The sequence below is a fragment of the Xiphophorus maculatus genome, chromosome 16, assembly GCF_002775205.1.
Source record: "Xiphophorus maculatus strain JP 163 A chromosome 16, X_maculatus-5.0-male, whole genome shotgun sequence".
NCBI lineage: Eukaryota > Metazoa > Chordata > Actinopteri > Cyprinodontiformes > Poeciliidae > Xiphophorus > Xiphophorus maculatus.
In genome coordinates, this window is record NC_036458.1 from 9,420,700 (window position 1) to 9,434,573 (window position 13,874).

The following is a 13,874-nucleotide window of genomic DNA, read 5'->3' on the forward strand; positions in this document are numbered from 1 at the left end:
AGCAACCAGGAACAAAGCACATTTTCCAGTACAACATAGAAGAAAATAAAAACAAGCAAACAATGAAATGAACTGAAAACAATATGCTAGATGTTAGCTTTAACCCTGATCCTCTAGGAAAGGCTAGCTCTTATTCCACTGGGAATCCATGGCATATAAACACATCCATCATCTCTCACTGGATCTTTAAGCTCTGGTTGTCTTCAAATGAGATGTCACAATGTTTTCCTGCTTTGATTGGAGCTCCCTAAATGTTGTTTGACAAGCACGGTGATGATGCAATACTTTTTTCCCCAGTCTTTTCATTTCAGACCGCACATTCTCCAAGGAGTGGCTGACCCAGCGGTGACATGACCTGTCATTCACATACAAACACTCGAATGAAAGAAGAAAAAAACAACAACCCTGAACTGATGCGTCATACTGCTGCTTCCTTCTTCTACCATTTTTACAGGAAAGCTTTTTATTCTGTTAAAATTATTGTTCTGTTTACAAGACAGATTACCATCAACAAGACAATATAGTATATTAAAAGTGTATGCAATTACTAATTTTGACCACATGTCTTTGGATATTCACCTGCAATACACATATTTTTCTCAAAATATTATTTCATTTTTGGAATTTCGCTGAAACCACCAATCACTGAAATGCACCAGTTTCTAAACAGAAAATAGTTTTATTTCTGACTGATGATATTTTATTCGTCTAAGTTATGATCTTTACAGTTCTCTGTAAAGACATCTCAGCAACTCTAATTATTCCGCAGAGGGAGGAAGCAAGCGTAGGCTTTAATCACTAATACCAAGAATACAATTAGGATAATCAGAAATCCTCATAAAGTCTTTTGGGGTGACAACATAGAATAAGATATTACCAAGTTTAATAGCCCAGTTTTGTTCATTTCATAAATGTTCATGTCATAATTTCTGTCATCTTATAAATCTAGACAATCATATTAAACTGCCATTAAATTAGAGACAAGTGAGTGTTCAGATTCAAGAGGCTACATCAACTTTTGTGAATTGCTCCTTTTAAATCAATGGGGCATCATTTTGTAAAATCAACTTTTTTGAGCTTAACATCATGTTATAATGTTATTCCCTCATCAAAACCATACCTGGAGCGTTGCTTTGATTCGTCCTCGGATGTTTGAGAAATCCTTTACTCTCCCTTCGGCAACCATTGAGCTGTGAAAATTGACTGTGTGGGTCAAGTGTTGCCTTCACGGCGCAGTTTCCAATCTTCCGAGGTCCCGCCTCACAGTGGACCCCGACTCAGCTCCTTCAGACTAGTGGCAGCAATTAGCAAACACCTGGTGGAACTGCACATCTGCTGAGCTCATTATACAAGCTACTTTTCAGCTTTTCAATGGAAGTAAAAATGTTGTTAAAGGATTAATAGAGGAGCGATGTTGTGATGACTTCCTGAAGGTGGAATTTCAGAAAGAGAGACCCACTTTCAAAGTGTTAATTTACTAAATAAAATTTCTTTTAAGTCATATTTAATAGATATTATGATAAATCTTTGATACATCATATATTTGATACATATTATGATACACATTTTTATAACAACTTAAGGTAACATAGTTACTTGATAGTGTTATAAAATGGAACAATGTGCCCCCATACATAATACTGAATCACAGAGCATTCAAAGAAAGGTTTCAACATTTTACATAATTGCACAATGGACGGCAGGTTTTTAGTTGAATTGAAGGAAAAGACTGAGCAGATTTTAAATGCAAATAGGATTCAATAACTGACAGAAGCAATTTGGCTAATGAGATATCTGAATATATAATTTACACTATCAGGGATTTATAGTTGTATTTACACGGAAACTGATATGAAAAAGTGAATAAAAGTACATTACTGTCACTGTGCAGTTTTCCCTAAACATTTGACCAATTAGATGACTATTTTTGACCATAGTTTGGAATTCACAGGCTTACCCAATTGGCCGGGTCCTGGGTGTCTCCGTAAGAAATAAAGAGGTAGGATTTGTATTCAGCTTCAGGGGAAGTTCTGTCTGGGAAGCTCAATTGAGGGCAACAGATGCTAATGAGCTCTTTTCAGCAGGAGAAAATGCAGGCTGCCAAAATGTGTTCCCTCCCCCCACTCCCTCACTGTATTCTAGAAAGTTTGGACCAGGATGAGGTTCACATGAGAGCATTGGGATACATCCACTAAGAGATACTCAGCATTTCTGCCTGGCATCAACCAGCTCTCCATGGAGTGGGCTCAGTACAAATAATATTTTTCTTCTTTGTTTCACGTTTGTTCTTTTTTAACCTTTCCTGCTTGTCACACACTGTGCTTAAAGTGCAAATACAGAAACACAGTGTTGGTGTGTTGCTTGTTGAATATAAATAACAGTTTTTTTGTTTTATTGCTCCTCCCATCAGGCAAACCAACAACCTGCATGGAGTGAAAACCAAACACAAAGAGGCTGCTCTGCAAAGCAGAAAAACAGACACTGCAGAAGATGCAAATAGGTAAAGCAGGAACAGTTTGAAAAACATATATACAGTTCTTCAAATGAGAAACGTCAAGAAGCCCTTCCAAATACAAGGACTTATCATATGAATAGGAAAGGAAAAGTGCAATTAAAAGTTGCCCCAGGAGGTCAGAATGAAGTGACGGATTGAGTCGGTCAAAGTTTGCATCTCAACTTCAAAGTCCTGAGGCACTTTGTACTTTTTGCCAAGCAGTTTGTCTCATAGATTTATTTCTGAAAAGAATAATGGGAAATGACTTTAACTTGCCAGACAAATAATGTTACTGTAATGAGAAAATATTGCGAAAACATTCCGTCTTTTCTGGCCTGTGCATTGTGTTGAAATAGAGCATAGTTGCACTTTTATAATTAAAAACCTAAACCTAGCTGACTAATCCACACAATTTCATGTAATTTCACATAACGCAGACACAGTTACACCACAAAGGCCGTCCTTTTATTAAAACTGCGGTTGTTCTAGTCGCTCTGGGCTTTTGTGTTTTTGAATTTTGTTCAAATTAATAATCATTGGACTTTTTTTGTGAAGCCCACTCCTTTGACTGTTATGGTTGGGTTTGCTTCACTATTTACAATATTAAATTGGTGTTTGATTGTGTTTTTTATTTTCATTTTTTCCATTTGTGACCTTTAAGCTCAGTTTATTCTATGTGTCTTCAGTTCAATTCATCTTCCTCCCACCCAGTCTGGCCTCACATTATTTAAATTCTCATATTTCTTTCTATTTTGTCAGCAGCATTTCATTCTCCGTTAGTTAGTTAGTTAGTTAGTTAGTTAGTTAGTTAGTTAGTTAGTTAGTTAGTTAGTTAGTTAGTTAGTTAGTTAGTTAGTTAGTTAGTTAGTTAGTTAGTTAGTTGCTGGCTGGCTGGCTGGCTGGCAGGCTGGCAGGCAGGCAATATGAATGTCTGTCATGACAATGTCCCACATAGTCATGGGAAGCCTGCTGACTGCATCTCCACTAGGAAGGTAAGGGTCAGAAGGTTCTTACTAAAATAAAATTTGTTCACAGTCTACTATATCCAAGCATAATAATGGAAAGTTAAGTGCAAGAAAAAAGTGTGGTTGAAGAAGGTGCACGAAAAGAATGAGTGTAGCCAGATTTTTGAGAGGAAGGAAAGCATGCAAAGGGACAATACTATATCTGAACCCAGAACTTTTAGACTGTAATGCAGTTCAGAATGTATGTAACTGACCTGAAATCTGTCTGTATGACTGGAATGAATTTACCTTTATTTTATTTTTTTTGTAAATTATTAACTGAATTGAATTATACTGTTCTTCCCATCCTGTTGTTCCAATGATTTTTCTACTGTATTAAGATGTATCTGTGTTTCACATTTTTGTATCAGTTCTCATTATCAAAAGGTTGTAAAATAATACCAACTCTAAAAGAAATTTTTTTTATGTAAACGGATCCTAGATGATGCAGCATGCTCCTGATGCTAATGGGGATCTCAATAAACATGAATGCAAACAAAAATATCAAATATTATCTATGGCACATCACTTCACTCAAATGTTCACAGAATTTTCTTAGTCTGGCTGGTAACAATGAAAATCAAAACTGAATGTGTGTGGTCTCAACTGGTACCATATTAAAAATGTTTTCAGAAAACCCAGTTTGCTGCAACTCATAGCTAGATCTTAAAACCTTTCCTAAATGTTTGGGACAAGTGAGTTGGTTGAGTTGAGTTCAGTGAGTATGAACTTTGACAAAGAATACAACTTCCTACAACTGAGGATATGTGGGCCTCTTTAAATAGCAATGATTAATTGTTGGTTTTAATTGGAAGGGTGTTGGGATAGCGCTGCACTCTCTCTTCCTTCACTTGGTCGTTTAGGGGAGTGCAAATGTCAAAAGGACACCTGGCGCTTTCTTATTCAGTGCCTCTGCTTGCTGTATCGACGTGACAGAAGCTTCTTCCTCTTCTGCCTCTTCTCCCTGCAGGTGTCAAGGACATGTTGTCTGACTGGCACAAGCAACTCTTTCCAAAACTATATCTTATCTTTTCTTTCAATTTCTTTCTTTTGCTGCTCTTTCTGCTCAGTTGCATCATCTCTTACTTCTTCTGTAGTTCGAATAATTAGCACCATATTTATTCTGTCATTGTTCCTTGCCTGGTTTTGCATCAGTATGGACATTTTCTGTATTGCATTCTTGATCTGAAAATGCAACAACAACATTGCCATTTTTTTTTTTGCATAATTAACAAAGCAAGAACATAAATAAATTATTTTGTGTCACTTTTTTGTTGTTTATTTAAATAAATAAAACAAAATCGCTCTTAGAATAGCTTCCAAGAGTAAGAATTTTCTATATTTTGCAAGTGATTGTCTGTATTTATAGTGCATATGTATGTAGAGATCATTGTATCTGATGAAATTCCTGAGCAAAAAGCATTTACTTCTTTCTCCAAAACTAGATATGCTGGATATTTTTTCCGTGCAAAAACTGAATTTAAAGCTTCACCAAATCAGAATAATTAGTTGTTTTGTGCAATGTGGACCAAAAATGAACAGAAACTTAAATCATGTTTAATTTTAGATTCATTAAGGGTTTAGTTATAATGTCTATTGAAGCAGCCTATGATGCCTTGTGAGTGAGTTTGGCTTTGTAAAACACTGGATACAAGGTATATTCTGCTCAGCTTCCAAGGATATTTATTAGTACCATTAACTAAATGTGACTTTTAAATTTACACTTCAACATAAAAAAATAAATATTCCCTTCTTTCTCTGCTTATGTAGTATTCTAGTGTGCAATGTGTTTCCTTTCCAAACCCTAAATTGTTTGAGTTGATTTGTTGAATAAAAACATTCAAATTGATTTTTGCACACTGACTCAAATGATTTCAGGGAGACAAGCACGGTTGATGTCAATTAAATTTCTACAAGTATAGAAAATGCAGCTATGTCTTTCCTGATAGCTTATATGGTAACAAAAGGAAGTTTTATCATTTAAATTAGGAGACCAGGCTTTTATTACTTTGTACCATATATGCTTTTCTTCCTTTGTGGCAGCTGTCAAATGCTAATGTAAGCAAATGGACAAATATGGGATTCTTTGAATATAAATGTTTGGAGATACATTCTATAGATTATTCAGCAACTAATGCTTCTCATGAAGTGGGAAGCAGGGAGAGGGGTGTTTTTTTCATTGAATTTGCTTTGGAGTCAATGTTAAAAAATATTATTTTTCTAATCCTAAATAATGCTAAAAATGATCCTGTATGAATGTAAACTACTGAATTTACAATCTTTCTGAGAGAATCTTGGGTTCTTTGAGTTGGTTTTGGGTCGTGTTACTGTCTGTCTACTTGTTTGATTAGATCAGCCATGTTTCTGTTCTATTTGGTTCAGTCTTTTCTTAATGTTTATAGTTTATTTCTTTTGTCTGGTTATTTCTTGTTTCTCTGGTTTAATTGTATTTCTGAGGTCTAGTTATTGTTTGGTGTGTACTCTCCCTCGCTTCCTGTGCCACTTTCTCTCTCTCCCCTCACAATTATTGAGGGGAGAGAGAGCCAATTAGTGCAGGTCCATTGGTCCACATTCACTCTGACAGTACTTAAACACTTCCTCACACTCCTTGCTGGTTCCTCCTGCTTACTACTTCCTCGCTCATGGTCTCCTCATGTCTCCTAGAGGCTTTTTGTTATAGTTTATTTTTGTTCTACTCTGGCTCCTTGTGCTTCCATGGATTTTTGTAAATTTTTGTTCTTATTTTGTCATTCAACACATTCGAGATGATCCACGCTCCTAGCTCTGCATTTTGAGTCCCCACCAAACACCACATTCCACTTTTTGGCTTAAATGATCATACAAAGCAATTAGTGTCCTTGTTAACATACTTCTGAAGATAAATGCACATTTAATCCTCACTAACAAAGATTATCACAAAGTGCTTTAAACTATCTGTTTTGCTTTCACTGTGCAACTTACTTCTGAGGTGAGGGGATAACATTGCTTTGCCTTTCTTACTATCTGCAGCCTCCTTGGGTATGCACAGTGGCCCCTGGTGATTGATGATTGGGCAAGGGCAGAGGAAATCTATCCCTGGGTTACAATGCTGCTCTGGTGATGGATAGCCCCTTAGAGGTCTTGGCGGGACTGATGGGTCATGGGCCTGAGTGAGCCCAAAGCTATGAGAGGGAGTGAGGAGCAATATCAGGGAGGGAGTAATACAGAGACCAGGAATATGATTTAAGAAACAGCTTTATGTGTCTCATGACTTGTGTGTTTTGGTCTTTTGGTGTACAGTACCATATATGTTTGAGCTCATTACTATGTGATTAACATATAGCTTGCATTTGATCTTTTTGCATTAATATTGACATAAAATCCATATTTTTTCCTGACTTAAATCTGAAAGCAGAGATTTTACTCTGGCTGAAATCATCATAAGATAAATGCAGCCCATGACCAAAGCTGTGCAAATTTTAGCTTTTATATTAAGGACTGCCACTAGTCTGTGGATGAAGATTGAGGTGAAATGGCTACATATAAGACTAAATTATTTTTCCCAACAAAGGAACTTAGATATTGTTTCTTAGATGACATGTTTGTATTTCTCTTCAGGCAATCTAAGACTGCATTATATAATGTCAGTGTTTTTATTAGTTTGTGACAGCTCTGAAGCCACCAGGACCTGAGATAATCTTGTATTGAAGATAAAAGTTTTGCGCTGCCTTGTGGGACGTATACTATATCATCCTGCTGCAGAGAATTAACTGAAAATCAATCACAATGAATCACGGGTAGCATGTACAAACTGAAAGACAAATTAAACATGCTATATTTATTTAATATAGCATTAGATACGTAAGTATTCTTTTTTAAATATAGATTGTCTGACAGGTTGTAAAAACACATACCTTGACAAGTAGCTGTGAGCTGAATCATAAAAAGAAAATATATTATCTTCCCTGGCCTTATGTGATCATTTAATGTCCTCACCATGCAGCCCTCTCTACAAATGTTGTAAAGCCTTGTAAAGCCTAGACTTTTGAAGGATCCATTATTGTGTCTCAGAATAACAGCATAGCTGGCTGACTTCCATGTATCCATTTAAAGGTGAGAACTGTGGTCTCCTTTATGATCAGCCTTTTTTTTTAATGCAAATAAGAAGATTTCCGCATCACAAACAGCCCCTTCTGTAAAAAAAACAAAACGAATAAAAGAAGAAAAATAACACTCATTCTTTGTTCTGTCTGCACCACCTAGTTTGCTCTGAAGCAATATAGCACTGAAGTGGGCCATATTAGTGATAAATTGTCATGGATTAGATGTCGGCACTGAAGCAAATTCATTCCCACTGAGGTTGTGGTAAATTTGTTCATGTCACAAATGGTCAGACAAATTAGTGCATGCTCTGTACTCAGTAGAACTTCATGTTTTTGTATTTGAAGAAAACAATACAGACAGAAAACAGACATAATGATTGATGAAGCCACAAGCCAAAGAGAACGTGGACAAGTTAAATCAAATCAAATCAAATCAAATTTTATTTGTATAGCACATTTCAGCAGCAAGGCATTTCAAAGTGCTTTACATCATTACAAACACAGAAACACAATGCAATATAGAATCAATAATCAAAACAAAGCATTAAGTCAAGTTCCATCCATAAATTTGTAATTGATTACATTTCAAATACAATTCTAAACAGGTGGGTTTTTAGTTGAGATTTAAAAGAAGTCAGTGTTTCAGCTGTTTTACAGTTTTCTGGAAGTTTGTTCCAAATTTGTGGTGCATAGATGCTGAAAGCTGCTTCTCCTCGTTTGGTTCTGGTTCTGGGGATGCAGAGCAGACCAGAACCGGAAGACCTGAGAGGTCTGGAAGGTTCATACAACAACAACAGATCTTTAATGTATTGTGGTGCTAAGCCGTTCAGTGATTTATAAACTAACAACAGTATTTTAAAGTCTATTCTTTGAGCTACAGGGAGCCAGTGTAGGGACTTTAAAACTGGTGTTATGTGCTCTATCTTCCTGGTTTTAGTGAGAACACGAGCAGCAGCATTCTGGATCAGCTGCAGCTGTTTGATTGATTTGTTGGACAGACCTGTGCAGACGCTGTTGCAATAATCAATACGACTGAAGATGAATGCATGGATGAGTTTCTCTAGATCTGGCTGAGACATTAGTCCTTTAATCCTGGAAATGTTCTTCAGGTGATAGAAGGCCGACTTTGTGACTGTCTTTATGTGGCTCTGGAGGTTCAGGTCAGAGTCCATCACTACTCCCAGGTTTCGGGCCTGATCGCTGGTTTTCAGTTGTAATAACTGAAGCTGTGCATTGACTCTAGATCGTTCCTCTTTAGGACCAAAAATAATAACTTCAGTTTTGTTTCTGTTCAACTGGAGAAAGTTTTGGCACATCCACACATTTATCTGTTCTAAGCATCTGTTCAGTGATTGGATGGGCTCTGAGTCACCTGGTGACATCGTAATGTAGAGCTGTGTGTCATCTGCATAGTTATGGTAGCTAATATTATTTCCTGTTATAACCTGAGCTAGTGGGAGCATATAAATATTGAATAAAAGGGGTCCTAGGATTGAACCTTGGGGTACCCCACATGTGACCTTTGACCTCTTTGATGAAAAGTTTTCAATTGAAACAAAGAAATCCCTGTTCTTTATGTAGGATTTAAACCAGTTAAGCACTGGACCGGAGAGTCCGACCCAACTCTCCAGTCGACTCAGTAATATGTCATGGTCAACAGTGTCAAAAGCTGCACTGAGGTCCAACAGAACCAGCACTGTGGTTCTGCCACAGTCCGTATTTATAGTCCGTAGTTAAGACAAGCTTAGGGCATTAGATCTCTCAGGAGAGAGTCAAACACTGAAAAAGTTTTCGATATTGTGCAGCTTGAAAGAGCCTTTTACATGAGCTACAATTTAATTTAACCTTCACAATAGGAATAAAAAAATGATAAATCTGCTGTTTGGTACAAAATTTCCTGATGGAAAGGGTTTTTTCAGCATGACAGACTATTGATACTCAATCACTGCTTTTGGGATTCCTAACTCATTGACTTCCTGGTTTCGATGTTTGCATGTTTTACACTACTTTCAACACAGTTCATTTTCTCTAGTCTTGATATCTCTCTATGAGACACTAAAGCCACTTCACCATTGTCAAGTCTCACTGTAGTTGGTTAATCTTTGGCTGGGTTTTAACCAAGTTTGGAGCATCTCCATTGCAGCCTGTTCCTCACTATTGTGGCTGTAAACATGGGCGGGATCCTGGTGCTGCCAATGGCTACACTCCTCCACACAGAGAGGCTCTCTGACGGCAGACGGCATGTACGCCGGTTCACCGATGTTGTTGTTAGGAGTTTGCAAGGTCTGGCCTTCATTCATGCAGTCACATAAATCTGCAAATCTGCTGTCAATCAAATCATTTGTGTGCAATACACGACGTGGAACGGCTTCTACTCCTGAAGTGGTTAAGAAAAATGGGGAAAGACCATTTGCTAATGAAGGCGGACGGGGGGAGAAGCGGCTTAACAGGACACCGCTGAAGTGAAGGAAGATAAGAACATTTACATCAATCACCTCTTAGATTACAGCAAATAATTTTCTCTTTGGCTTTTTTTTCCCTGAAACTGGGGAGCTGGCAGACAGCTGGCAAGCTCCATTAATCATACTATGAGGATTTGAATTTGTGTGTCTGGCAAATTTTGTGAAGACTTCAGATTTGCCAAAGGGCTGAGCGAGCTCCCATGCGAATAGCAATTAAACATAAGTCTCTTGTGGAGACGTCAGATCATACTCTAAACCGGTGAGACTAAATTGTGTCTCATTTTTACAACCTCTGGCTCAGACTGTAGGTGTCTTTTGGGGAAGCCTTTGTCATTTTTTCCCCTTTGTAAAATCTTTCAGATTTTATATTTATGCATTGTCCTCAAAGTGGGTGTGAATGGATTCATAAGCACTCTGCATCTGACAATCTCACATTTGTATTTTCACACAGGCTTTTCAGGACTGTGCCGCTTCAACAAGCAACAGCTGAAACTGATAACCATCTTTTCTGTCAGCTTGTATTATGAATGTCTTGTTGACTGACTGCTCTTCCATTATAATGCTCTTAGATGTGCATAAAGAAATAAAGGGGTCATCAACCATTAACATTTCCCTTTTCTTCTTAGTTAATTTTTTCCTCATAGATTATGCTACTCTTGTTTATGCTCTGTTTGGATAAATCACAAATGTTGTATCACCAAAAATATTTTCGAAAACATAGTTTACTGTCATGATGGAAAAATATGGTGCACTCAGACTTTATTTAAGTCTGAGTGCTGAAAAGGACAGTGCAGCATGTGTCAAGGATGGCTACTGGTTTGCCTGGCAGGAAACCAGGCATGCAATAAGGGCTTTGGAAGAAGCAAGCGGGACAAAATGGCTCCGTTCTGATGGACAACTGCCCAGGACTAAATTATTCCAGTCAGCAAGGGTTTGAAGTAAAAAGCACAACACTTGTTCGAAGGCAAAATGAGGTTTGAGGCCTCTTCTGTCTGAGGACACAGAGCAATTGTAAAACACCTACTGCTTGGAAAGTGGGATGCTGAAAAAGCCTGAAAATCTATTGGTAAAGGGCAGGAGTGCAAACCCTGTAAGATGCTTCCACTCGGGCCCTAAGACCTTTGTCAGCTTTCTCTGTCATAATGTGAGATGGAGACATTCAGCGGCTACTTAGTTCCCTTGGATGGGCAGGGGATTTATTACACACTTGCCCTCTCCAGGAGGCCTGCTTGATGCCTCTGATGTAGCACGCACGCTGCACTCATTTGGCTTCAGACCAGAAAAGGTACTGCAGTGGCAGAGATGTTTCACTGAGGTGGCTGGTAATTGATATATGACTTCAGCCATCTTAGGTGTGAGCAGAGGAAAAGAGAAAAGCAATTTGTGTCTCAGCTTGGGTCCTTCTCGACAGCTTCAGAAAGCTCTCCAATTTTGCTTCTAGTCTACCCAGTGCTTTTGTCTGAGGATAAATGGCTAGCTGAGAATTTCCTTTGATTGCATAAACTAAAATCCACACACACTTGTAATGGGCGGCATTTTTGGCCTCTTTGAAAGGTTCGAGTAAGAGGATTGTTTTTTTCTTTTATACATAGATAGGACATGCAGTGTACACTGGAGGAGGAAATGATGGTATGTCATTTTTTTGTGTGTGCTGAAAATTGATTGAAGAGCTGTTTGAACTGACAGCAGAAGGTAGGGGAAGGATTTACTACCTTTATAGGTTTTAGAGATTCTGCTCAAACCTCCCCACAGACTCCTTAATATAATTATTTACTTACCTAAGTGTTTCAACTGCTAAAACCCTTTAGAGACAGAAAGTACAACTTACATCCATAGTCAAGAAATAGGTTAGGAATAGCAATAAGAACATTGCTGTATTTAACTCTAAAGGAAATATTGCTTTTTGAATGACACTATCTGAAATTCTTTTACTGCTTCATATAAAAGTGATATCAAATGTATTATATACAATCTTAAAGCTACATCTGTAAATATAGAAAAGTCTCTTGCTTTTAATATCTCAGAACAACAAATTCACTCCATACAGTCTCCAACATGAAAAGAACCAGAAATGAATGGTAAAGTATTTAAAATTATTATTTATTAAATATTAATATTCCTATCCAATTCGGCATTATGTGGAGCCTTAAGATGATTTTGATTTGGTGTGTTGTCCTGTGATGAACTGGTGAACTGTCCATGTTGTCCAGGATATACCCTGCTACTTGCCCAATGACCATTGGAGATGGACAGTGGTTCCCTTGTGCAAGGTCAAATGGTGGACAGACAGTGCATGGACAGACGGATAGATTGTTCAGTACATTTTTGTGTAAGGTGTTCGGCAACTTTGTGCTTTCCAGTAGCTGCCTTTGGATTTCACCAGGATGTTGTTAAAATTCTGAAATGTTGGTTAAAAATAACTCAATTTTTCATATGAATAAGTTTGTGTATTGTTCATCTCTGTGGCGTAGTTTTTGTAATTAACTGACATTTTTTCCTAAGTAAATTTCATCTCCCTTCCACCAGCCCAGCTAAAAACTCATCAGGAGTAGATAGGCTATGGGTAAACTGGGTGGGATGTTGATTATAATTATAGCTGAAAGTATAAACATTTCTATTTTCTCTGTACTGCACCAACCATAAGTTAATATTTCCACCATGTCAGATGGTTAATCATAAGCACTTAGTGTTGACGAATCACTGTCAGTGTTTATCTACTACATTCACATTTTGGTTATTGCAGAGAAAATTAAATACGCCTGTCAGTTTGTGTTTCCAGCGAAGTCCATCATGTTGCGACAGTGTAAAACATTTATTTTTTATGAAACATTTTCACACATACACACACACTTCTTCAGTTTCTGTCTGCGCGTTGCTTCAAGCATGTATCATTTACAGTACCCGTTGCTGTTTATTCCACTAAAGTCAAAAAGAAATAATTATACGAGAATTGAAAATTAAAAGGACACTGAATACACCTAAACTTGAGAATATAAATATATTTTAACAAAATGTGTTACAATTTTATATGATATATTTCATATAATGACATATTTTATATAAATTATATTCTATATTGAAAACCAAGAGCGGGGCTCTTGCCTTAATGGTCCTTCTGAAATCCTGTGGACCATTGTAGCACATCTGAAAAGCCTCTTGACATTAATTAAACAACCCTCTGTTGAAAGTAGCTCTGCTTCTGTCATGAATTAAACCATAAACTCAAATTAAATTTCTTCTTTTCATCTGTTCAGTTTCCTCTTACTTTTTTTACACTGGTGCAACGAGCGACACAATCTTCTTCTACATCATTCATAATGCATAAGCTAGATCATATAAGCTGGTGATCAAAATTCTTATTTTTTATGCTCTCTCCCTTCAAGGTCCATTTTTCTTTTATTATTTTCATCTTCCTATCCAAATGGACACACACACACACACACACACACACATATGCGCACACCCACATGGACGAACTCACACTGATCCAGCCTTAGAAGACTTTGCTTTGAGTTGCATCATTTCCAGGAGACGTATGCGGAGGTTCACCTTAGAACTTTTATTCACCTTGAAATTTATGTTACTGAAACACACACACAGACACCCCCACACACATTGTTATCTTAAAATATGTTTGACTTTCTTTTAGAAAAGCTTTTTTAAAATGGAAGTGATCTTTGATTTTCTTGTCATAACACTAATTCCTGTTAAAAAGGAATTAGGAGAGAGGCTGTCTATCTTAAGCAAAGGATTCTTTGTAAAAACTTGAAGTATTTTTCTGCTCTACAGATGGGGGTCTAGAAATAGCTCTACAAATTAAAAGATTCTGTAA